Source organism: Scyliorhinus torazame, chromosome 9 (assembly GCF_047496885.1).
Source record: "Scyliorhinus torazame isolate Kashiwa2021f chromosome 9, sScyTor2.1, whole genome shotgun sequence".
In the NCBI taxonomy this organism is placed as follows: domain Eukaryota; kingdom Metazoa; phylum Chordata; class Chondrichthyes; order Carcharhiniformes; family Scyliorhinidae; genus Scyliorhinus; species Scyliorhinus torazame.
Window position 1 is genome coordinate 119,395,482 of NC_092715.1, and position 24,044 is coordinate 119,419,525.

Here is a 24,044-nt window from a genome sequence, read left to right on the forward strand (position 1 = left end):
ATCATTTTGTATGCCTCTATTAAGTCTCCTCTTAACCTTCTTCTCTCCAACGAAAACAACCTCAAGTCCATCAGCCTTTCCTCATAAGATTTTCCCTCCATACCAGGCAACATCCTGGTAAATCTCCTCTGCACCCGCTCCAAAGCCTCCACGTCCTTCCTATAATGCGGTGACCAGAACTGTACGCAATACTCCAAATGCGGCCGTACCAGAGTTCTGTACAGCTGCAACATGACCTCCCGACTCCGGAACTCAATCCCTCTACCAATAAAGGCCAACACTCCATAGGCCTTCTTCACAACCCTATCAACCTGGGTGGCAACTTTCAGGGATCTATGTACATGGACACCTAGATCCCTCTGCTCATCCACACTTTCAAGAACTTTACCATTAGCCAAATATTCCGCATTCCTGTTATTCCTTCCAAAGTGAATCACCTCACACTTCTCTACATTAAACTCCATTTGCCACCTCTCAGCCCAGCTCTGCAGCTTATCTATATCCCTCTGTAACCTGCTACATCCTTCCACACTATCGACAACACCACCGACTTTAGTATCGTCTGCAAATTTACTCACCCACCCTTCTGCGCCTTCCTCTAGGTCATTGATAAAAATGACAAACAGCAACGGCCCCAGAACAGATCCTTGTGGTACTCCACTTGTGACTGTACTCCATTCTGAACATTTCCCATCAACCACCACCCTCTGTCTTCTTTCAGCTAGCCAATTTCTGATCCACATCTCTAAATCACCCTCAATCCCCAGCCTCCGTATTTTCTGCAATAGCCTACCGTGGGGAACCTTATCAAACGCTTTGCTGAAATCCATATACACCACATCAACTGCTCTACCCTCATCTACCTGTTCAGTCACCTTCTCAAAGAATTCAATAAGGTTTGTGAGGCATGACCTACCCTTCACAAAGCCATGCTGACTATCCCTGATCATATTATTCCTATCTAGATGATGATAAATCTTGTCTCTTATAATCCCCTCCAAGACTTTACCCACTACAGACGTGAGGCTCACCGGTCTATAGTTGCCGGGGTTGTCTCTGCTCCCCTTTTTGAACAAAGGGACCACATTTGCTGTCCTCCAGTCCTCTGGCACTATTCCTGTAGCCAATGATGACATAAAAATCAAAGCCAAAGGTCCAGCAATCTCTTCCCTGGCCTCCCAGAGAATCCTAGGATAAATCCCATCAGGTCCCGGGGACTTATCTATTTTCAGCCTGTCCAGAATTGCCAACACCTCTTCCCTACGTACCTCAATGCCATCTATTCTATTAGCCTGGGGCTCAGCATTCTCCTCCACAACATTATCTTTTTCCTGAGTGAATACTGACGAAAAATATTCATTTAGTATTTCGCCTATCTCTTCAGACTCCACACACAATTTCCCATCCCTGTCCTTGACTGGTCCTACTCTTTCCCTATTCATTCGCTTATTCCTGACATACCTATAGAAAGCTTTTGGGTTTTCCTTGATCCTTCCTGCCAAATACTTCTCATGTCCCCTCCGTCTTAGCTCTCTCTTTAGATCCTTCCTCGCTACTTGTAACTATCCATTGCCCCAACCGAAACTTCACACTTCATCTACACATAGGCCTCCTTCTTCCTCTTAACAAGAGATTCCACTTCCTTGGTAAACCACGGTTCCCTCGCTCGACGCCTTCCTCCCTGTCTGACCGGTACATACTTATCAAGAACACGCAGTAGCTGATCCTTGAACAAGCCCCACTTATCCAGTGTGCCCAACACTTGCAGCCTACTTCTCCACCTTATCCCCCCCAAGTCACGTCTAATGGCATCATAATTGCCCTTCCCCCAGCTATAACTCTTGCCCTGCGGTGTATACTTATCCCTTTCCATCATTAACGTAAACGTCACCGAATTGTGGTCACTGTCCCCAAAGTGCTCTCCTACCTCCAAATCCAACACCTGGCCTGGTTCATTACCCAAAACCAAATCCAACGTGGCCTCGCCTCTTGTTGGCCTGTCAACATATTGTTTCAGGAAACCCTCCTGCACACACTGTACAAAAAACGACCCATCTATTGTACTCGAACTACATCTTTTCCAGTCAATATTTGGAAAGTTAAAGTCTCCCATAATAACTACCCTGTTACTTTCGCTCATATCCAGAATCATCTTCACCATCCTTTCCTCTACATCCCTAGAACTATTAGGAGGCCTATAAAAAACTCCCAACAGGGTGACCTCTCCTTTCCTGTTTCTAACTTCAGCCCATACTACCTCGGAAGAAGAGTCCCCATCTAGCATCCTCTCCGCCACCGTAATACTGCTCTTGACTAGCAGCGCCACACCTCCCCCTCTTTTGCCTCCTTCTCTGAGCTTACTAAAACACCTAAACCCCGAAACCTGCAACATCCATTCCTGTCCCTGCTCTATCCATGTCTCCGAAATGGCCACAACATCGAAGTCCCAGGTACCAACCCATGCTGCCAGTTCCCCTACCTTGTTTCGTATACTCCTGGCATTGAAGTAGACACACTTCAAACCACCTACCTGAACACTGGCCCCCTCCTGCGACGTCAAATCTGTGCTCCTGACCTCTATACTCTCATTCTCCCTTACCCTAAAACTACAATCCAGGTTCCCATGCCCTTCCTGCAGGTAAAATCAGCAGGGACACTAACTGCATCCCTCACCTCAAACATCCTGCAGGAGGAACATTGCACTCCCTTCCCTGCCATTCCTCTAACTTTCTACCAAGATCTGGCTAACAACTAAATTAAATTTTTATAAAAAATAATAATAATATAATAAAATATGGTACTTGCCTCAGACCAATGGGTTTTATTATTATTAGGTTAGAGGAGGAGGGTGGGTGGGAGACACTACACGTGTAGTGTCTCGGGTTTCCTCTCCACCAGAATTTATTGGTGAGGGTCTTCCCAGACGTCTGCGGGTCGACTTCCTGTTCCCGCCTAAAAAACTAATTTAAAAAAAAGAAGAAAAATTCTCAGCTCCTGCTGAAATTGACTAACCAGCCAGCTCCACTCCCGCTGAAATCGACTGGCCTGCCCCTGCAAAGACAAGTGCTTTTAAAGGTTGACTTGCCTCCCAGCAACCTCCTTCCGCAATGCTCCCGCTGAAACTGACTCACCAGCTGTTCTCACGCCGAAATCGACTGGCCTGCCCCTGCAAAGACAAGTGCTTTTAAAGGTTGACTTACCTCCCAGCAACCTCCTTCCGCAATGCTCCCGCTGAAACTGACTCACCAGCTGTTCTCACGCCAAAATCGACTGGCCTGCCCCTGCAAAGACAAGTGCTTTTAAAGGTTGACTTACCTCCCAGCAACCTCCTTCCGCAATGCTCCCGCTGAAACTGACTCACCAGCTGTTCTCACGCCAAAATCGACTAGATACATAAGTCTATAAACATAGTGCAAAAACAAAAGCCTGCTACCTCCCTTGCAGGTCCCACCATTATTAACCCCCTACTCTAAACTAAACCCGCCCCCCCCCCCCCCCCCCCCCCCCCAACCTTCTGCTGACGATTAATTTTCTGCAAAGAAGTCGACGAACGGTTGCCACCTCCGGGCGAACCCTAACAGTGACCCTCTCCGGGCGAACTTGATTTTCTCCAGACAGAAAGCTAGCCATGCCAGTAAGCCAGGTCTCCAACTTTGGGGCTTTGAGTCCCTCCAAGCTAATAGTATCTGTCTCCGGGCTACCAGGGAAGCAAAGGCCAAAACGTCTGCCTCTCTCCTCCTGGATTTCTGGATCTTCTGACACCCCGAAAATTGCCACCTCTGGATTCGGTGCCACCCTTGTTTTTAACACCGTGGACATGACGTCTGCAAACCCCTACCAGAATCCCCTGAGCTTTGGGCATGTCCAGAACATATGGACATGGTTCGCTGCCTCCCCCGCACACCTTGCACACCTGTCTTCTACACCAAAGAACCTGCTCATCCGGGCCACTGTCATGTGAGCCCGGTGAACGACCTTGAACTGTATCAGGCTGAGCCCGGCACATGTTGTGGACGTGTTGATTCTACTCAACGCATCCGCCCAGAGATCATACTCTATCTCTCCTCCTAACTCTTCCTCCCATTTGCGCTTCAGCTCCTCAGTCTGCGTGTCCTCTGACCCCCATGAGCTCCTTATAGATGTCAGAGACCTTCCCTTCTCCCACCCTCACTCTGGAAACTACCCTATCCTGAATCCCCTTTGGTGGTAGGAGCGGGAAGCTTGAAACCGGTTTGTTTCCCCTCGCCAATCCGAATTTCTCCTCCAGCTCCCTCAAGCTAGGAAAGCTCCCTTCTATAAACATATCCCCCATCCTCTCAATTCCTGCCCTCTGCCATCTCTGAAACCCCCGTCCATCTTTCCGGGGGCAAACCTGTGGTTATTGCAGATTGGGGACCAGACCGATGCTCCCTCCGCTCCCACATGCTTCCTCCATTGCCCCCAAACTCTCAGAGCTGCCACCACCACGGGGCTGGTGGAGTACTGTGCTGGCGGGAATGACAGAGGCGCCGTTATCAACACCCCAAAACTGGTACCCTTACATGAAGCCGCCTCCATACGCTCCCATGCCGACCCTCCCCCTACTTCCTGATCATGGCTATATTTGCCGCCCAATAATAGTTACTGAAGTTTCGCAGCCCCAGCCAGCCCATCCCCGGCTCCGCTCAATCATCCCCTTTTTTACTCGCGGGGTCTTGCCCGCCCATACAAAACCCGTGATAACTTTGTTAACCCGTTTAAAGAAGGAGCGCGGAATAAAGATGGGGAGACACTGCAACACTAACCGGAATCTCGGAAGGACCGTCATCTTCACTGTCTGGACCCTCCCAGGTACTGACAGCGGGAGCGCGTGCCACCTCCAAAAATCGTCCTTCATTTGGTCCACCAGACGGGCCAGATTAAGTTTGTGTAACCGTTCCCATTCCTGTGCCTCTTGGATGCCTAGATACCTAAAACTCCCCCCTACCACTCTAAATGGTAGTTCCCCCAATCGCCTCACCTGTCCCCTTGCCTGGATCACAAACATTTCGCTTTTCCCCATATTTAGTTTGTACCCCGAGAACTGGCCAAATTCCCCCAGAAACCTCATGATTTCTGCCATTCCCCCCACTAGGTCCGACACAGGGGCAGGCCCCCCCCCCCCCGGACCAAGCCCTTCCAGCCCCTTGAGGCTCTCAGGGCAATTGCCGGTGGCTCTATAGCTAGCGCGAACAACAGTGGGGAGAGGGGGCACCCCTGTCTCGTCTCCCGGTGTAGCCTAAAATACTCCGATGTCGTCCTGTTCGTCCGTACGCTCGCCACAGGAGCCTGATACAGCAACCTGACCCAGTCAATAACGCCCCATCCAAATCCCAACCGTCCCAGCACCTCTCACAAATATTCCCATTCTACTTGATCAAAAGCCTTCTCTGCGTCCATTGCGACCACTACTTCCACCTCCCTACCTTCTGGGGGCATCATGATCGCATTTAGCAACCTTCTTACAATGGGCATCAACTGCCTTCCCTTAACGAACCCCATCTGACCCTCCTCAATCACGTCCGGTACACAATTCTCAATCCTAGAGGACAGAAGTTTGCCCAGCAGTTTGGCGTCCACGTTCAATAGGGATATCGGCCTGTTGGACCCGCACAGCTTCGGATCCTTATCCCGCTTAAGAACCAACGAGATCGTGGCCTGTGACATCGTCGGGGGAAGCACCCCTCTCTCCCTTGCCTCATTGAATGTCCTCATCAACAGCGACCCCAATATCCCAGAAAACTTTTTGTAGAACTCCGCTGGGCACCCATCCAGCCCCGGGGCTTTACCTGACTGAATGGCCTTCAGACCCTCCACTATCTCTTCCAACCTGATCGGGGCCCCCAGTCCTTCTACCAGCTCCCCGTCCACCATCGGAAAATTCAGCCCCCCTAGGAAGTGCGTCATCCCCTCTGGCCCCGGTGGGGGTTCCAACGTATACAGCCTGCTATAGAAATGCTTAAACACTATATTCACCCCTGCTGACTCTCCCACCAGATTCCTGTCTCCATCCTTTACTTTCCCTATCTCCCTGGCTGCCTCCCTCTTTCTAAGCTGCTGTGCAAGCATTCTGCTGGCCTTCTCTCCATGCTCATAGATTGCCCCCTCGCCTTCCTCAGCTGCTCCACCGCCCTCCCTGTGGTTAACAAGCCGAACTCCGCCTGTAACCTCCGCCGTTCCCTTAGAAGCCCTGCCTCTGGGGTCTCCGCATACCTCCTGTCGACCTGTAATATCTCATTTACCAGTCAGTCCGTCTCTGTCCTGTCTACCTTCTCCCTGTGAGCCCGTATCGAGATCAGCTCCCCTCTAACCACCACCTTCAATGCCTCCCAGACCATCGCTGCTGATATTTCCCCTGTGCCATTGACCTCCAGGTAATTCTGAATACATTTCCTCAACCGCCTGCACACCTGGTCCGCTAAGAGCCCCACGTCTAACCTCCAGTGCGGGTGCAGATTACTGTCTTTACTAACCTGTAGGTCAACCCAGTGCGGGGCATGTTCTGAGATTGCAATTGCCGAGTACCCCGTGTCCACCACCCCCACCAGTAAAGCCCTGCTCAGAATGATGAAATCGATCCGGGAGTACATTTTATGCACGTGTGAGTAGAAGGAGAACTCCTTTACTCTTGGCTGCCCAAATCTCCATGGGTTTTCAATTTTATTTTAAAAAACATCACAACAAAGAAAACATATATTTACAAAGTCATGTTTGTAAACTTCAATGCTATTAGAACTGAGGTAATGCTATTTAGCTTTGTGGCTAAAGTAACAAAGTCCTTCAGAGAAATGTACCTGAATTTTGTTTATAACAGTGCATTACAAGAAAAAAAATCATGAGACAGTGCAAATCAACTGTAGTTTAAGTCAGAAATTGTGGTCACCCTTTAGGCGTTTTATTGTCCAGATTTTAAAAAAAACATTCAACAGCTCCAGGTTATTGCTGTGCCTCTGGGGTGAGACCTTCACACTATCGAGGGGATTGTAACCTTTCCTTAACCTAATCTGATCAGCTACTCTAAGGTGCGTCTCCTTCAGCATTTCCACATCCACCTTCAGTCCCCTCAGATGCACAAACACGTGTGCCCTCTTGACCAGCCCATTGAGCCCTCTTACATTCCAGGTGATCAGTCTAGTTGGGAAGCTCATTGACCCGCCCTTTGCCGATCAGCCATCTTAGGCCAGTCACCGGCCCACCCTCAGGCAGCCTCCGCCCCCAACCTCTTCTCTGTCCCTCAGCAACAGTCCCTCCCTCGTCAGCAGAACATTTCCCCCCCCTAGTAACAGAACTAAATAAATCAACCCCTTTGATAAGCCTAACATCTGTTCACCCCCCCCCCCCCACTACGCTTCCGTAAGCTAGCCTGCCCAGCTAGCTTGGCCCCTGGCGCCAGACAATCTCCCACCTATTGCCGCCCCCCCCCCGCTCATGCACCGCTCATGCATACATATTCAAATGAAAAACAATCCCAACACAATTGTCCGACAGAGATGGAAAAAAAAACCCTAGTTGAACTCAAACAAAGGAAAAGGTCAAGCAAAAGATCCAGCATCTGAACAACACACCTCCATCCCCCAACAGTGGAAATACAAACTTTTACCTCACTCAGCTCTGCAGCTGGTCCCAGATCCATACAGCAGGCATGACAAATAATGTTCGAAAAAAAGCAAGATACAAGAAACTTTTTCTTTGCAAAACATAAATGCTACAGCCAAATTCAAAGTTCTCAGTCCGACACCTGTCCTTTCCTTTTGGCGAAGTCCGGCGCTTCCTCTGGCGACTCGAAATAGAAATGTTGTTCCTCGTATGTGACCCAGAGGCGGGCCGGGTACAACAGCCCGAACTTCACCTTTTTCTTGAAAAGGGTCGACCTGATTGAATCCCGTTCTTCTCCTGGTCACCTCCGCACTCTGGTCTTGATAGATCCGTAAAATACTACTGTCCCACTTGCAGCTCCGTGTCTGCTTGGCCCACTGTAAAACACGCTCCTTATCCAGATATCTGTGGAATCTCACCACCACTGCCCTCGGGAGGTCACCCATTCGCGGCTTCCTCGCAAGCGTTCTGTGAGCCCTGTCCACCTCCAAGGGTCGGGTGAATGCCCCATCCCCCAACAGCTTCTCGAGCATGGCGGCTATATATGCCCCAGCGTCCGCTCCTTCGGATCCCTCCGGGAACCCAACGATCCTCGGGCTCTGCCTCAGTCCTCCACCATCTCCAGGAGCCTTTTCTGCTCGTCTCTTAACATCCCCACCTCCAACTCCACCGCTGTTTGATGTTCCTCATGGTCAGCCAGCGCCTTCTCTACTTTCTGGATCGCCCGATCTTGGGCATCCAATCTAAGTTCCAGCCGCGAAATTGCCTCTTTAATCGGGTCCAAGCAGTCCTACTTCTGCTTGGCGAAGCCCTCCTGGATAACTTTCATCAACTGCTCCGTTGACCGCTGGGGCGACAAGCCAGAGGTCCGGTCCTCCGCCATACTTCCTCCCGGTGCAGCTTCAGCCCAAGCCTTCTCTGTCTTTCTGTTTCAGCCTTTATGAGCACTTCTAGTCCTCCTTTCCATGCACCGATGTGGGAATTCAGTTCACAATTGCCTTTGTCAGCAATTTTCCAAATCAGGTCCGGTAAAAAAAATCGGGGGAAAAGGTCCAAAAGTCCTACCTGAGCGGGAGCCACCAAATGTGCGACTTACTCCTTCATAGCCGCCACCGGAAGTCCACAAACCCTTTCAACCGTGGGCATGTCCAGAACATATGGACCTGATTCGCGGGCCTCCTCACACACTGTCTACCCATATCCTTTACCCCCTCAAAGAGTCTACTCTCCTTGCTAGTGAAAAATGCACCCTAAATATCATTTTAAACTGGATGAGGCTTGGCCTCGCACACAATGAGGACACAGTCACCCTCCGCAAGGCCTCTGCCCATGCCTTGGCCACCACCTCCCCTCCCAGCTCCTTCTCCCACTTATGCTTTATGCCCCCACCAGGGCTCCCTCCCAATCCATCAACTCCTTATAGACATCAGATACCTTCCTCTCCCCTATCTCTCCCTCGACCTTGTGTTGCAACCCCAGGAACGGCAGCCCAGGAAAGGACGGCACCCCTCTCCTTACAAAGTTTTGGACCTGCAAGTACGTAAAGCCGTTCCCCCTGGGTAACTCGGACTCTTCCCTCCAGGTCCTCCAGTTTCGCAAATTTGCCCCTAATGAACAGATCACCAAATCACTCAATCCCTGCCTGTTGCTACCCCCGTAACCTCGCATCCAACCCCCCTGGCGCAAACCTATGGTTATCGCAGATTGGTGCCCCCATCGAGGCACCCTCAGTCCTAAATACTGCCTCCAGTGCCCCTTAGGGCTGACACCACTACTGGGGTCGGGAAGATCGGCAGAGGCGGCAACAGCAAAGCCCTCAAACATGTTCCCCTACACGGCGCCGCCTCCATCCGACCCCATGCTGACTCCTCCCCCACGACCCATTTCCTAACCATTACAATATTCGCCGCCCAGTAGTAATTCTTTATGTTTCACATTATTTCCCCATCTCAATCCCTCTCCAGTCCCTCAACGCCCTAAGCGCCATTGCCAGCGGCTCTATCACCAAGCCGAAGATCAACGGGGAGCGCGGGCACCCCTGCCTTGTCCCTAATGCAGTCTGAAGTACCCTTAACTCACTGGGTCTGTCCACACACCCGCGACAGGCATCTACAAATCCCTGCTCGAACACGAACCGCCCCAGTACCTCCAGCAGAAACTCCCACTCCGCATGATCAGGCTCCTTCTCTGTGTCCATTGCCACCACTGCCTCCATCTGCTGCCCCTCCAAAGGTACCATGATTACATTAAGCAGCCTCCTCATGTTTGTCGTCAACTATCTCCCCTTCATGCGACTTCCGGGTGCGGCTATGCAGAGCTAGGTCGCATATTCGGTAGCTCCTGCTTGGAACGGACTTTTGGGCTCGTTACAGGGCCCCCACGGCATTTGTTTGCCATTTCCCGGTGTGGGAAGAAGGCTGCAACATTCCCCCGACAGTGTCCCCCAGGAAGGGTATGTCTCTTGGTTGCCAGACACGGCAGAAACAGTAAAAGATTTGGCTGCAACTGCAGGATAAACTGGGCCTCTTCCAGCATGCAAGCGGGGGGAAGGGCAAGCTTAAAGCTGCAAGCTGACCTGAGGGCCTGTATCAAAGGTGAATTCTAGCAGCAGAGGGAACAACTGTGAAAAGATCTCATCAAGGCCACTGAAGGGACTTCCGGTTGCGGTGATGCCTAGCTAGCCGCACGTTTCGGCAGCTCCAGCTCCGACAGACCTTCGGGCTCTTTTAAGAGCCCCAACGGGGAATTTTTCGACGACGCAACCCGGTGTGGGGTGTGTGAGAAGGGAGTCCCCCCCCAAACGAAGGAGGAAAAAAACGGCGGCGGCGGCTGCAGCGCGAGGAATCGTCGACCAAAGGGTCAGAAAGAGAGAAGTACAAGATGGCGACGGAGAAAGCGCAGGCGACATGGGGGCCTGAGCAGGATGAAATTGTGAGACGGTGCGTGGAGCTGCTGAAGAGGGCGGTGCTGACCCCGATGCTACAGGCAATTGAGGGGCTCAAGGAGACATTAAAGACCCAGGAGACTGAGCTCCGCGTGGTGGAGCAGAAGGTGACAGATATTGAGGACGAGATCCTGGGCCTGGCGGTTAAGACTCAGACGCACGAGGCACTTCATAAAAAGTGTACTGAAAGGATCGAGGCCCTAGAAAACGGAGCGCGAAGGAAGAACCTTCGGATACTAGGTCTCCCTGAGGGTGTGGAAGGAGTGGACTGTGGAGAGTACGCAAGTAAGATGCTGAGCTCACTGATGGGTGCTGAGGCCCCTGCGGGCCCCATGGAGGTGGAGTGGGCAAATCGGATTCCGGCGAGAAGACCAAAAGCGAGAACCACCGAGGGCGATAATCGTGCGATTTTACCGCCTTAAGGTCAGAGAAGAGGTCCTGAGATGGGCTAAAAAGGTGCGGAGTAGCAGATGGGAGAATGCTGTGGTACGGATATACCAGGATTGGAGTGCGGAGGTGGCGAGAAGGAGGGCGAGCTTCAACCGAGCCAAAGAGGTGTTGCATAAAAGGAAGGTGAAGTTTGGGATGCTGCAGCCGGCAAGACTATGGGTCACGTATCAGGAGAGACACTATTATTTCGAGACGGCGGAGGAAGCATGGTCCTTCATCAAAGAAGAGAAATTGGACCGGAACTGAGGGACTGATGCTGCAGGAATTGTTATTGTTTCTGTTAATGTTACGGTGGAAGAAAGAATAAGACGGGAAGACAGGCGCAAGGTGGATGGGAGTTCCCCCACACGGGGGGGGGGGGGGGGGGGGGGGGGGGGGGGGGGGGGGGGGACAACTGGGTTGCTGCTGCGGAAATCCAAAAGGAAATGGCTAAAGAGTGGGCGGGCGGGGATGATGTGCGACGTTGGGGGAACGAGCGGGAGCGCGGAGGCGGGATATGGGACTGGCCTAGAGAAGGTAATGGCTAGTCGACATGGGAAGGGGGCAGGTAGCCCCCTAGTGAGGCTGATCACGTGGAACGTGAGAGGCCTGAACGGACCGATTAAAAAGGGCCCGAGTGCTCGCGCATTTGAAAGGACTAAGGGCAGACGTGGTTATGCTCCAAGAGACGCACCTAAAGGTGGCGGACCAAGGTAGGCTAAGGAAAGGATGGGTGGGACAGGTGTTCCACTCAGGACTGGACGCAAAGAACAGAGAGGTGGCCATTTTGGTGGGGAAACGGGTAGCATTTGAAGCAAAGAACATCGTAGCAGATAGCGGAGGTAGATATGTAATGGTGAGTGGTAGGCTGGAGGGAATGGAGGTCGTGTTGGTTAATGTGTATGCCCCAAATTGGGACGATGCGGGATTCATGAGACGGGGCGTATACCGGACCTGGAGGTAGGAAACTTGATTTTAGGTGGGGACTTTAATACGGTGCTGGACCCGGGGCTAGATAGATCCAGCTCAAGGACCGGAAGAAGGCCGGCAGCGGCCAAGGTACTTAAGGGGTTTATGGACCAAATGGGGGGAGTGGATCCATGGCGTTTTCTTAGACCTAGGGCTAGGGAGTTTTCCTTCTTCTCCCATGTCCATAAAGTGTACTCCCGGATAGATTTTTTTGTGTTGGGAAGGTCGTTGATCTCTAGGGTGGAAGAAGCTGAGTACTCAGCCATAGCGATTTCGGATCATGCCCCACATTGGGTGGACCTGGAAGTAGGAGAGGACAGGGAGCAGAGAACACTCTGGCGATTAGATGTGGGACTGATGGCGGATGATGTGCAAGAGTGCGGGGATGTATTGAGAGATACCTGGAGGTCAATGACGACGGCGAGGTCCCTGTGGGAGTGGTCTGGGAAGCATTAAAAGCGGTGGTCAGAGGAGAGCTGATCTCTATTGGGGCCCACAAAAGGAAAACAGAGGCCAAGGAAAGGGAAAGATTACTGGGGGAGATTTTAATGGTGGACAGGGAATTTGCAGAGACCCCGGAGGAGGAATTGTACAGGGAGAGGAGACGACTCCAGACGGAGTTTGACCTTCTGACCACCAGAAAGGCGGAGGTACTGTGGAGGAAGGCACAGGGGAGGAGGTATGAATATGGGGAAAAGGCTAGTCGCCTATTGGCGCATCAATTGCGAAAGAGGGCAGCAGTGAGGGAGATAGGAGGAATTAGAGACGAAAGGGGAGACACGGTGCGAAGGGCAGGAAAGATAAATGAGGTGTTCAAGACCTTCCATGAGGAACTGTATAGTTCCCAGAGGGAGAGGAGGGGATGCGGCAGTTCCTGGACCAATTGAGGTTCCCGAAAGAGGAGGAGCAGGAGGTGGCAGGCCTGGGGGCGCCGATTGAGGTGGACGAGGTTATTAAGGGACTGGGAAGCAGGGAAGGCCCCGGGGCCAGACGGGTTCCCGGTGGAATATTACAGAAAATATGTGGACTTGTTGGCCCCGTTGATGGCGAGGACGTTCAATGAGGCCAGGGAAGGGGGGACTCTACCCCCGACGATGTCGGAGGCGACGACATCGCTAATTTTGAAGAGGGACAAAGATCCGTTGCAGTGCGGGTCCTATAGACCTATTTCACTATTGAACGTGGACGCCAAATTGCTGGCAAAGGTACTGGGATAGAGGACTGTGTCCCGGGGGTGGTGCACGAAGACCAGACAGGGTTCGTAAAAGGGAGACAACTGAATGTTAACGTGCAACGACTATTAGGGGTGATAATGATGCCCCCAGTGGAGGGGGAGGCAGAGATAGTGGCGGCAATGGACGCAGAGAAGGCATTTGATAGGGTGGAGTGGGAGTATTTATGGGAAGTGTTAAGGAGGTTTGGGTTTGGGAACGGGTTTATTAGCTGGGTTAGACTTCTTTATGGGGCTCCAACGGCAAGCGTAGTTACAGGTCGACATAGATCGGAGTATTTCGATTATATAGGGGAACAAGACAGGGATGCCCGCTGTCTCCATTGTTGTTCGCGTTGGCAATTGAACCTCTGGCCATGGCATTGAGAGACTCCAGGAAATGGAGAGGGGTGATTAGAGGGGGAGAAGAACACCGAGTCTCGTTATACGCGGATGACCTATTGTTATACGTGCCGACCCAGCAGGGGGGATGATAGAGGTTATGCGAATTTTGAGGGGGTTCGGGGAATTCTCGGGGTATAGGCTAAACATGGGGAAGAGTGAATTATTTGTGATACATCCAGGGGACCAGAGTAGAGAGATAGAAGGCTTACCGCTAAGGAAAGTGGAAAGAAACTTCCGATACCTGGGGATTCAGATCGCTAGGAGCTGGGGAACCTTGCACAGACTTAATCTGACACGGCTGGTAGAACAAATGGAGGAGGACTTCAAGAGGTGGGACATGCAGCCTCTCTCGCTGGTCTATTAATAAAATAGATAGGAGCATCACGAGCTTCGTGTGGGCAGGGAAAGTTCCAAGAGTAAGGAGGGGGTTCCTTCAGCATAGTAGGGACAGAGGAGGACTGGCACTACCGAACTTGGGTGATTACTATTGGGCCGCCAATGTGGCAATGATACGTAGATGGATGATGGAGGGTGAGGGAACGGGGTGGAAAAGACTGGAGAGAAAGTCCTGTCAAGGGACGAGTTTAGAGGCGCTGGTGACGGCGCCACTACCGTTCTCACCTAAAAGGTTTACCACAAACCCGGTGGTGGCGGCAACACTGAATATCTGGGGACAGTGGAGGCGACAAGAGGAGTGTGGGGAGCCCTGGTGGGGTCCCCTATCAGGAACAACCATAGGTTCGCCCCAGGAAGAATGGATGGAGGATTTCAGAGCTGGTACCAGTTGGGAATTAGGAAGGTGGGAGATTTATTTATAGATGGGACTTTTGCGAGCTTGGGAGCATTGGAGGAAAAGTATAAGTTGCCCCGGAGAAATTTCTTGCGATATATGCAGGTGAGGGCGTTTACTAGACAACAGGTGAGGGAATTTCCGTTGCTCCCGACACAGGGGATACAGGACAGGGTGCTTTCAGGGTTGTGGGTCGGAGAGGGCAAGGTGTCAGAGATTTACAGAGAGATGAGGGAAGAGGGGGAGGAGTCGGTGGGCGAACTAAAAGGAAAGTGGGAAGAAGAATTAGGGGAGGAGATAGAGGAGGGTATGTGGGCTGATGCCCTAAGCAGGGTAAATTCCTCTTCCTCATGCGCCAGGCTTAGCCTGACTCAATATAGCACACATAACGGGGGCAAGATTGAGCAGGTTCTTTGGAGTAGAGGACAAATGTGGGAGGTGTGGCGGGAGCCCGGCAAACCACGCACATATGTTTTGGGCGTGCCCGGCACTGGAAGGGTATTGGAAGGGAGTGATGGGAGTGATTTCGCAGGTGGTGAAGGCCCGGGTCAAACCAGGCTGGGGGTTAGCTCTATTTGGAGCTGCGGAAGAGCCGGGAGTGCAGGAGGCAAAAGAGGCCGATGTCGTGGCCTTTGCGTCCCTAGTAGCCCGGCGCAGGATCCTACTCGGGTGGAAGGAGGCGAAACCCCCCGGACTGGAGGCCTGGGTAAATGATATGGCGGGGTTCATTAAACTGGAGCAGATAAAGTTTGCCCTGAGAGGATCGGCTCAAGGGTTCACCAGGCGGTGGCAGCCATTTCTCGACTACCTAGGGGAACGTTAGAGGGAAGACAGATGACCAGCAGCAGCAACCCGGGGGGGGGGGGTTAGTTTAGTTTAGGTCAATAGACAATGGGGTTTTGTTACCTGGGTATTGTTAAAAATTTCTGTTTTGTTATTGTTTCGTTTGCTTTGTAAGAGGGAAAAATTGTTGTTTGGAAAAAATTTTCAATAAAATATATTTTAAAAAAAACTATCTCCCCTTCACGAAACCCGTTTGATCTTCGTCTATCAACCCTGGACGCAGTTTTCAATTTGTGAGGCCTGCACCTTCGCCAACAGCTTGGTGTCTACATTCAGTAATGATGTCAGGTGGTATGAGCCACACTCTTCTGGATCCTTGTCCTTCTTTAATATTAGGGAAATGGAAGCCTGCGACAATGTAGGGGGGGATTCCCCCCCCCCTCTCCCTTACTTCATTATACATCCCCATCACCAGCAGTGGCCCCAGGACCGCCCCAAACCTTTTGTAAAACGTCACTGGGAACCCGTCCAGCCCCGGGGCTTTCCCTACCTGCATCGTCTCCATAGTATCCACCTCCCTCAGCCAATGGACCAGCTCTTCCACTGCTGTGGGCCGCCCATCCAAAATCCGCTCTAGGGGCCGGTCAGAGACCCCCTCCCCCATCAATTTCTCTAGTATTTTTGCCGGGTACGTCCTGGCCTCCACACCGTCAATACCTTCTGGCATTCCGACAATCCTGAGGTTTTGCTTCTGGAGTGATTCTCCAAATCCTCCACCTTCTCCCTCAGCCTCTTCTGGCTCTCACGCATCACTCCCATCTCAGCCACCACTGAGGCCAACTGCCCCTCGTGCTCCCCCACCCCCTCCTCCACTTTCTGGATTGCCAGGCTCTGTGACTCCAGCCTCTGCTCCATTTGCTCAATCCCCGAATTAAGTGATTCCACCACCTTGGCTCGGTCTTCCAGGGCCTCTATCCTCTCCTGCTGAAACTTATCATAGAGGAACTCTTATCAACTGCTCTATAGACCACTGAGCAGACGCAGCAGCCCTCTTGTCCTCCATATTTTCCTGTGGCGCATCACAAAGACTCTCCTACTCCAGCAGCTCTTTCCTTCTTGCACCACTCCTAGTCCATGGATCCATCCACTAGAGGAATAAAAGCTTCCCCAGGCACTCCTGCACTCAAATGCTTCATGCCTACAGTGGGGAAAAGCCCCAAAATCCTGCCCCGGAGCCGCCAAATATGCGACCGTTCGCTCAATGGTCGCCACTGGAAGTCAGTGCAGGCCTTTTTTGCCGAATTCCTGACCAGTAGCCAAGGAGTTGCATTGTTAGCCAATAAAAACATACCTTTTAGAATGGTGGACTGTGCAAAGGATAAGGGGAGTAGTTATGTTATTGTCAAGGGGCTAGTGTATGGGGAAAATATATTGATAATTAATGTCTTTCGTTCCCCAAATTATTCCCTGATTTTATTGCTAATGTCTTCATGGACTTGGTTGAATTAGCATCAATTAATTCCTTAATAGGTGGGGACTTCACAGTCATCTTAACCCTTTGGTGCACAAACTCCCCATAACTAGAAATTCTCTGATCCAGCAGGGGAGGCTGTAGCATCGGTTTGCCAGGAGGGAGGGTATTTAGATGTGCGGAGAACACTGCATTCCAGAGGTAAAGAGTTTGCTTTCTTCTCTGCTCCCCACCAATGTCATACCAGTATTTACTATTTTTTCACACCAAAACAATCCTACACTCTGTAAAGTCCTGCTCTATAGGTAGCATTGTGATTTCTGATCGGATGACTGTCTTCCTGAAATTTTTATTCCGGGAAATCCAGCCCTGGTCTTGGGGATTTTATGTGCTTTTGCACAGAGATTATAACTTTATGTCGCACTTTAAGGCTGAATTTGATCTCCTCTACTCAGTCTGTTCTCTCTGATGTAAGCCCCTCGATCCTGTAGAAAACTTGCAAGGCTTATGCTAGGGGTTTGGTCATTTTGTGTATGGGCAACAAAAGGCATAAAATGCTAGACCGACAGCGCCAGTTGGAGGTAAAATTGACTGAAGCAGGGAGGTAGTACGGTAGGAATCCTAATCATTTGTTGCTGAAAGAAATTAATGCAACTTGAAGGGCACTAGGCTCCTTGTTGTGCTGTGAGGGATATAAACTTTGCCAAACCAAAGCTATGTAAGTTTGGAAACAAGCTGGGTAGATACCTGTCTTTTTTTTTAACCAGGTAGAGGCCAGGATTAGACTCCAAGGGTAATAGGTTTATTAAGAGGATATTAACAAGGCATTTAAAGACTTTTATGCCAACTTATATAAAACAGTCCAGTCTTGGGATGCTTCTGGGAATTCTTCTCCTCTCTTAAACTCCCAACACTTTCTGGTAATCAAATGTTGACCTTGAATGCTCCCATTTCTAGAGGCAAGGTGGCTCTTTGCCATGAGAGAACTTCAACCTGGTAAGGCCTGATAATTTTGGATGTGAATTTTATAAAGAATTTAAAGACTTGGCGGCATGTGGCGCAGTGGTTCGAATCCCGGCCCTGGGTCACTGTCCATATGGAGTTTGCACATTCTCCCCAAGTCTGAGTGTGTTTCACCCCCATAACCCAAAGATGTGTAGGTTAGGTGGATTGGCCACGCTAAATTGCCCCTTAATTGGAAAAATAAAATTGGGTACTCTAAATTAAAAAAAAAAGAATTGAAAGACTTTCTGATAGATCCTTTGATTGGTATGTTTTGCTACTAATTTGAAGCAGCTCTTCTGCCACAGTCGCTTTGTGAAGCAAATATTTCCTTAATTTTGAAAACTGGTAAGAATCCTGAAGCATGTGCATCCTATAGGCCAATCTCGCTCCTGAATGTGAATTTGAAATTGTTGTCTAAGGTGCAGGCATGGCGTCTAGAGGGAATCCTTCCTATTATTACGGATGCTTGGTCAGATCCCAACAGTGGCTGGAATACTGAACAGAATCTCAATGTTTTAATTTGTAAGACTGTGCAGAACGATAGATTCGCTCTAGGAGTGATTGCATAAGAAATAGGACGTGGTTCTTTTTACAAACAAAACTTTATTAAAACAAAAGAAACAATATTTCAACTTTTAAACTTTGAACCTAAACAGAACAGCTTACATGTATCTTTTAACCCTAACACACGATGTCCCATTAAACAGTACATTAAAACGGACATACAGCTCTCAACTCCACTTAGGCAGGCAGGCAACCATGATACTTGCCTTTACAGAATAAATTCCTGTTGTTAGAGTAGCTCCTTCAAACCTCACTTCGAAAGCCAGTATCTATGGCAGCTTTTCATGACCTCTTCCTGTGGCTTTCCAAATCCTTCTCATCCACCTGTTTGAACAGGATTCCTTTCTCTCTGAGCTCTGCCCAGCCCCTCAAACAATGGTTCTGCCCTGGGGCGTCCAAACTTGAACTCATCATTACTTTCTGGGCTTCCTGATTGCCCACTCCCTTTTTAAAAAAAAAAAAAAGAACAGGGCCATGCTATGAATATGTAATTGACCCCCAAATACAATATAGGCAGACTCTGCAATGGGCTGATACCTGGTAAGATCAGTGTGTCCTGGAGGACAATGGATCTTGAGTGAATCATCCTGGCGGAACAGGGGTATCCTGTCTATTCCCATTAATGAGTTTAGGTCTGAATGGGACAATGTAACTCAGGCCAGGTGTGGCTGTATACCTCTGATTCAGTGCTAGCAGTTTTACCCTCAGTCTGTTAAACCCGAAATTGCCCACTACATTTTCAATCCCATTTTAGGATCCAGTTTCCTAACATTCTCCATCGTAACACTATGATTATCCAGGACGATCAAACCTGGTTCATAAAGGGCCGGAATTCGGGCAACAGTATCAGGAGATTATTAAATATCATTCAGGTCTTTCAAAAGCGGGCATTAGATAGTTTAGTGATCTCTTTAGCTGCCGAGAAAGCTTTCGGCAGGGTGGAATGGAATTACTTAATTTATGCGGGGAATCCTTCCTATGAGCATCCAGGGTGATCAGACTGGGTTTATAAAGGACCAGAATTCATGGAACAGTGATTATTAAACATCAATTATTTCAAAAACAGGCATTAGATGGTTTTGTGATCTCTTTAGATGTAGAGAAAGCTTTTGACCGGGTGGAATGGAATTATTTATTTTATATACTGCAGAAGTTTGGTTGGGAGGGGAGTTTCTGAAGTGGATACAAATGCTTTATAAAAATCCACTGGTAGCAGTTGTTCCTAGCAGTTACAGATCTGACAATTTTAGTCTTCAGACAAGGGCTAGACAGGGTTGTCCATTATCCCTGCTAATGTTCATGATAGCTATTCAGTCCATCGTATCTGCACCGACCCTCCAAAAGAGCACCCAACCATGGTGCACGACTCACCCTATCTCAGTAACCCTACCTAACCTTTTTTTGGACATGAAGGGGTAATTTATCATGGCCAATCCACCCATCATAGGATTGTGGGAGCAAACTGGAACACCCGGAGGAACCCCACGCAGACATGGGGGTAATATGCAAACTCCACACACTCAACCAAGGCTGAGATTAAATCTGTGTCTCTGGCACTGACGCAGCAGTGCTGACCACTGTGCCACCATGCCACGATATGGGAAAATTCCAGTAGAATCTGTCAGTAATAGAACAAAGGAAACACGGTTCAAAATATTACACCATGTGCATATCACGCCAAGCTTAAGAGACAGGTTTGATCTACCATATCCTCACTGTGCTAAAATTCCAAAATAGTCAAGGGAGACTATATGCATTGTGTGTTTGGTCCTGTGCCAAAATTAAATCTTACTGATCTGGTGTACAAAGAGCTTGAGAAAATATTTGATGATGCTTCCAAATTGAATCCTTGTTCTTAATTCTGGGGGTTCCCAGATAGAAAGATTATTGATGGTAATGGAAAAAGACTGTATAATATCTTAACATTTAAGGTACGGAAGAATAACCTCTGCTCCTGGATTAATGATAAAGCTTCTTCAGTTCAGAATTAACATAAAATTATCATGGAATGTATCCCAATGGAAATCCTGACTTGAATCCCTCCAATCCAAATCGATTAATTCTAAAAAGATATGAAGCCCCTATCTCAAATATAAAGTCTGACCTGCTTCTGCAAGGTTTTCCTTAAGCGATGTATCAGTGCCTTTAACGTGCTGTATGTAGGGTATGCACCATTTTGCCATGTTTATATGGCTTTATCCTTTTTGCCCCCATTCTCTTGCTTGCCATTTCAGTGTTTCTTTTTGTATAATTGGATGCGCCAGCCATAATGATTAAGCTGAACCTGTAATTTCTGTGTTCATATATGATGAAATATTCATACCAGTTTTGAGGGTTTGTTGCATTTATGTAAAAATGGAAAAACGTAACAAAAATATATTTTAAAAAATATTACATTCTGTTAACCTTATAATACATTGTGGGGGCGATTCTCCCAAATGGAGCCCAAGTGTTCGCGCCGATGTGAACGGCGTCTCGCTTCACGACGGCGCGAACTGAGCCCGGGTACAACCTATTCTGTCCCCCACAGCGGGCCAGCACGGCGCTGGAGCGGTTCACGCCGCTCCAGCCTCCTTTCCCGGCGCCAAATGGGCGCTGCGCCAACCTGCGCATGCATGGGGACTTCTTTAGCACGCCGGCCCTGACTCAACATGGCGTTGGTGTTCAGGGGCCGGCCGCGCAGGGAAGTAGGCCCGGGGGGGGAGAGGCCGGCCCGCCGATTGGCATAACAAAACATGGTTCCAGGAGTGAACTGTTAAATCCGTATAGTTGCAACTCAGCAAACAGTAACAACCAGCAACAACAGCCAGGCAAGATGATGTTCGGGATTACGGTTCCACAGCAGCTCGGGTTCCCCCACCCCCACAGGCCACCCCCCCGACCGTTCGCGCAGAGTTCCCTCCGGCAACGACCAGGGGTGAACGGCGCTGGGGGGACGGGGGGGGGACGGGGACACTCTGTCGTATCCGCGTGGCTGCTCGGCCCATTCGGGCCGGAGAATCGGCGGACCCGCCGATTCCAGCGGCCTGCGCCACGCCAAACGCGCCGGCGCAAATAGCGCTGATTCTCCGCACCTCGGAGAATCGCGCGCTGACAATTCTCCAGCCCGGCGCGGGGCTTGGCGAATCATCCCCCGTATTCTTCACAGTGTCCTCCGGTATTGTCCTGCTTATAGCTATACAATCAGGAGATCGGCTGCCATGGTAAGTCAATGGTCTGACTTTCCATGGCTGACTGTGTGAGGTCCCAAACTCTTCATAGGTGACTGACCACTTACCTATTAAGCATCGTGACTGTGCCCTGAATGTGTCACATATTGCCCTTCTGATCATTGTCCCACTAACTTGTTTGGAACTTCTGCCTCGTCTACTGTTCCCAGCCTTTGCGTACTTAAAAGGGGTGATGTCCCCTCACTGCAGCAGCCGAAGCTGATGGCAATACAGTATTGAGATGCATAATAATTTGATTCTGATGAAAGATCATCTCAGCTTGGAACTTTAACTCTGTTTTCTCCATAGATGCTGTCTTATCCGATCGGATTTTCCAGCATTTAAAAAAAAAAAAAAATTTTAGGCTTCCAGCATCCACAGTATTATACTTTGCATAATTTGTTGGTTTTTTTGATTAGACTGGGATGAGAGCATTGTTTCATGATGAGAAACTAGTTAATTTTGGTTATAGTCTCTGGAGGTTAGAAGATTGAGAGGTGATCTCATTGCAACCAACAGAATTCTGAAGGGACTTGGTAAGTGGACGCCGAGAGATAGTTTTCGTTGGTCGGGAAATCTAAAATACGGAGGCACTTTCAGAATAAGAGGACGATCATTTAGAATTGAGATGAGCAATTTCTTCATTAAAAGAGTTGTGAATCTTTGGAATTCTCTATCCCAGAGAGTTGTGGGTGCTGTATCATTGGATACATTTAAGGCTGAGATAGGCAGATCTTTGGTCTCTCGGAATAGGACTGAGTGTTTTGCTTTACAGAGAAACTGCATGGTCACAATGGGCTCAATAGATTCTGTGTCATAATGACTGACTGTGATTCTGAACCAGTTAGAATACCAGTTTGGTGGATAGATTTGGGTGTTTTGTCAAAGGTGAGAGAAGCTGCTTGTAGCTGATTTGAGCAAATGCATGTTGCGATTTTGGTTTTATAAGTTGCTGTTACTTCCGAGCCTTGGTGACAGCTGGTGTGACCTTCTAGCCGCTTGGACCTTTTGGCCTTGTGCCAGTCATCTGCTACAGCAAACAGCCTCTACCACTCATATATAGACAGGGATTTAATTGACTATGGGAAGCAGCTGTGTAATCTGCTGGTTGAAGGCCAGCAAATATCCTCCAGAACTAAAGGAGATTGTCTGCAATCTGATTGGATGATTAAGTGGACACGTGAGTTGAATGGCTGTATTCACTTGTGTTTTAACACAGGGAAGGGTGGAAAAAATGGAGGTATACACTGTTTCAGAAATGGGGTAGGTGAAAAATCAATTAAAAAAAAAATAGAATTACTGTGTTTTATTGCCAGAAGGTTATATATAATTCTAACACTGTGGTATTTATTGTTGAATGGATTTGCTATTACAGTAGATCAGATATGGTTTTATTTTGTGCACATCAGCCTTTTTACTCTGAAAAAGAGGGTTGGGAAAGAAGGAGGCATTGTACTGTGTAAAAGGATTGATGGTGTTTAAGTAGAAGACAGTGGCTCAGGAAACTGAAATGAAACCCAAAAAATTTAAACAACAGATGCTAAATGAAATCCTTGTTTATTCTGGTTAGGAATAAAGAGACTAAAGTAGATTGCTTGATTTGTGAATAAGCTGAGGTTACGTTGCAGTTGTCCATACCAGGTTTTGACGCAGAGGTTGATGAAAATTGCAATTTGCCTTCTTTAATTTTTGGTAGATCTGGTGATCAGTTTATGCACTTCATGGTTTTTCCCATTCTAAGAATAAGATATTTGTGTTTTAATGATGCCATGCTGTGTCTTTATAGCAGCTGAACAGTGCTTTCAATTTTGGTTCTAAAAGCCGTGTAAGAGCTAATGTTGCTGCATTGCTGATGAAAAAAAAAATATTTGGGAACTCTGGTTTAGTGTGTTATAATGGAAACCCTAATAAAGACAAAAATGTCTTGTGTGACATTATTTGAACTGAAATGAGGCAATGTTAGCAAGATTAAATTGGGTTTTATGGAAAGGAAAAACAGCTGTTGTAATTTCTTTTGTATGAAACAGCACAATAGCTCAGCTGAAATCTGCGCTTTGAACTAAATGCTCAGAAAATCTTGTTAAATTATTTATGAACTGTCATTTAAAACAGATAGGATGTTTCTCAATAGATGTCGGCAATAGAACGCAAAGTATGATAATCTGGTTGTTATGCACTCGCATGCAAGTGAATGCCATAAACCTTTTTCCCCTGATGTTTTAGGATTGTGAATTAAAATGGAGAATTTTTACGAAGCCTATAAAGAAATATAAAGACTTGTGTACAGCTGAATTGCAGCACATAATGTTAGCATGTTATTAGTGTTTTATTTTTGCGAGAATCTATTTGAATTGTGTGGTTAATTTTTTTATAATTTGATCCCTATCTAGAAATCCAATTCTTATAGTTGCCCTCAAAATTATATTGAAGGGATGACCCAGAATATATTCTATAATGGTTTGATGCAATTCAAAAGGATCCCAATTTTCCTTGGTAGAATTAATGATATGTAAATGAAAACAGTGTGCTGTTTTTAAAAAAAAAAATATAGTCTGCTCGAAAATTCAAGCAACGCCAAATCATATCTGAATCCATGAAATACAGATATCATGTTGGTATCCATGTGAATTTTGTAGCTCATCGATGTATGG

The 24,044-nt window shown here is 48.6% G+C and overlaps 1 protein-coding gene across 8 annotated transcripts in view; it reads left to right on the forward strand.

Moving 5' to 3' along the window:
* Positions 1–24,044, forward strand: part of srp19 (signal recognition particle 19) — a 418,259-nt gene that overhangs the window by 42,899 nt on the left and 351,316 nt on the right. Inside the window, exon 1 of one of the 8 annotated variants that reach the window (XM_072516442.1) lies at positions 22,560–22,656. The exons of the other annotated variants lie outside the window; for them this stretch is intronic. The gene's annotated coding sequence lies outside the window, so the exon portion shown is untranslated. Of the gene's footprint in view, positions 1–22,559; positions 22,657–24,044 lie in introns of those variants that run through there. 8 annotated transcript variants of the gene reach the window in all.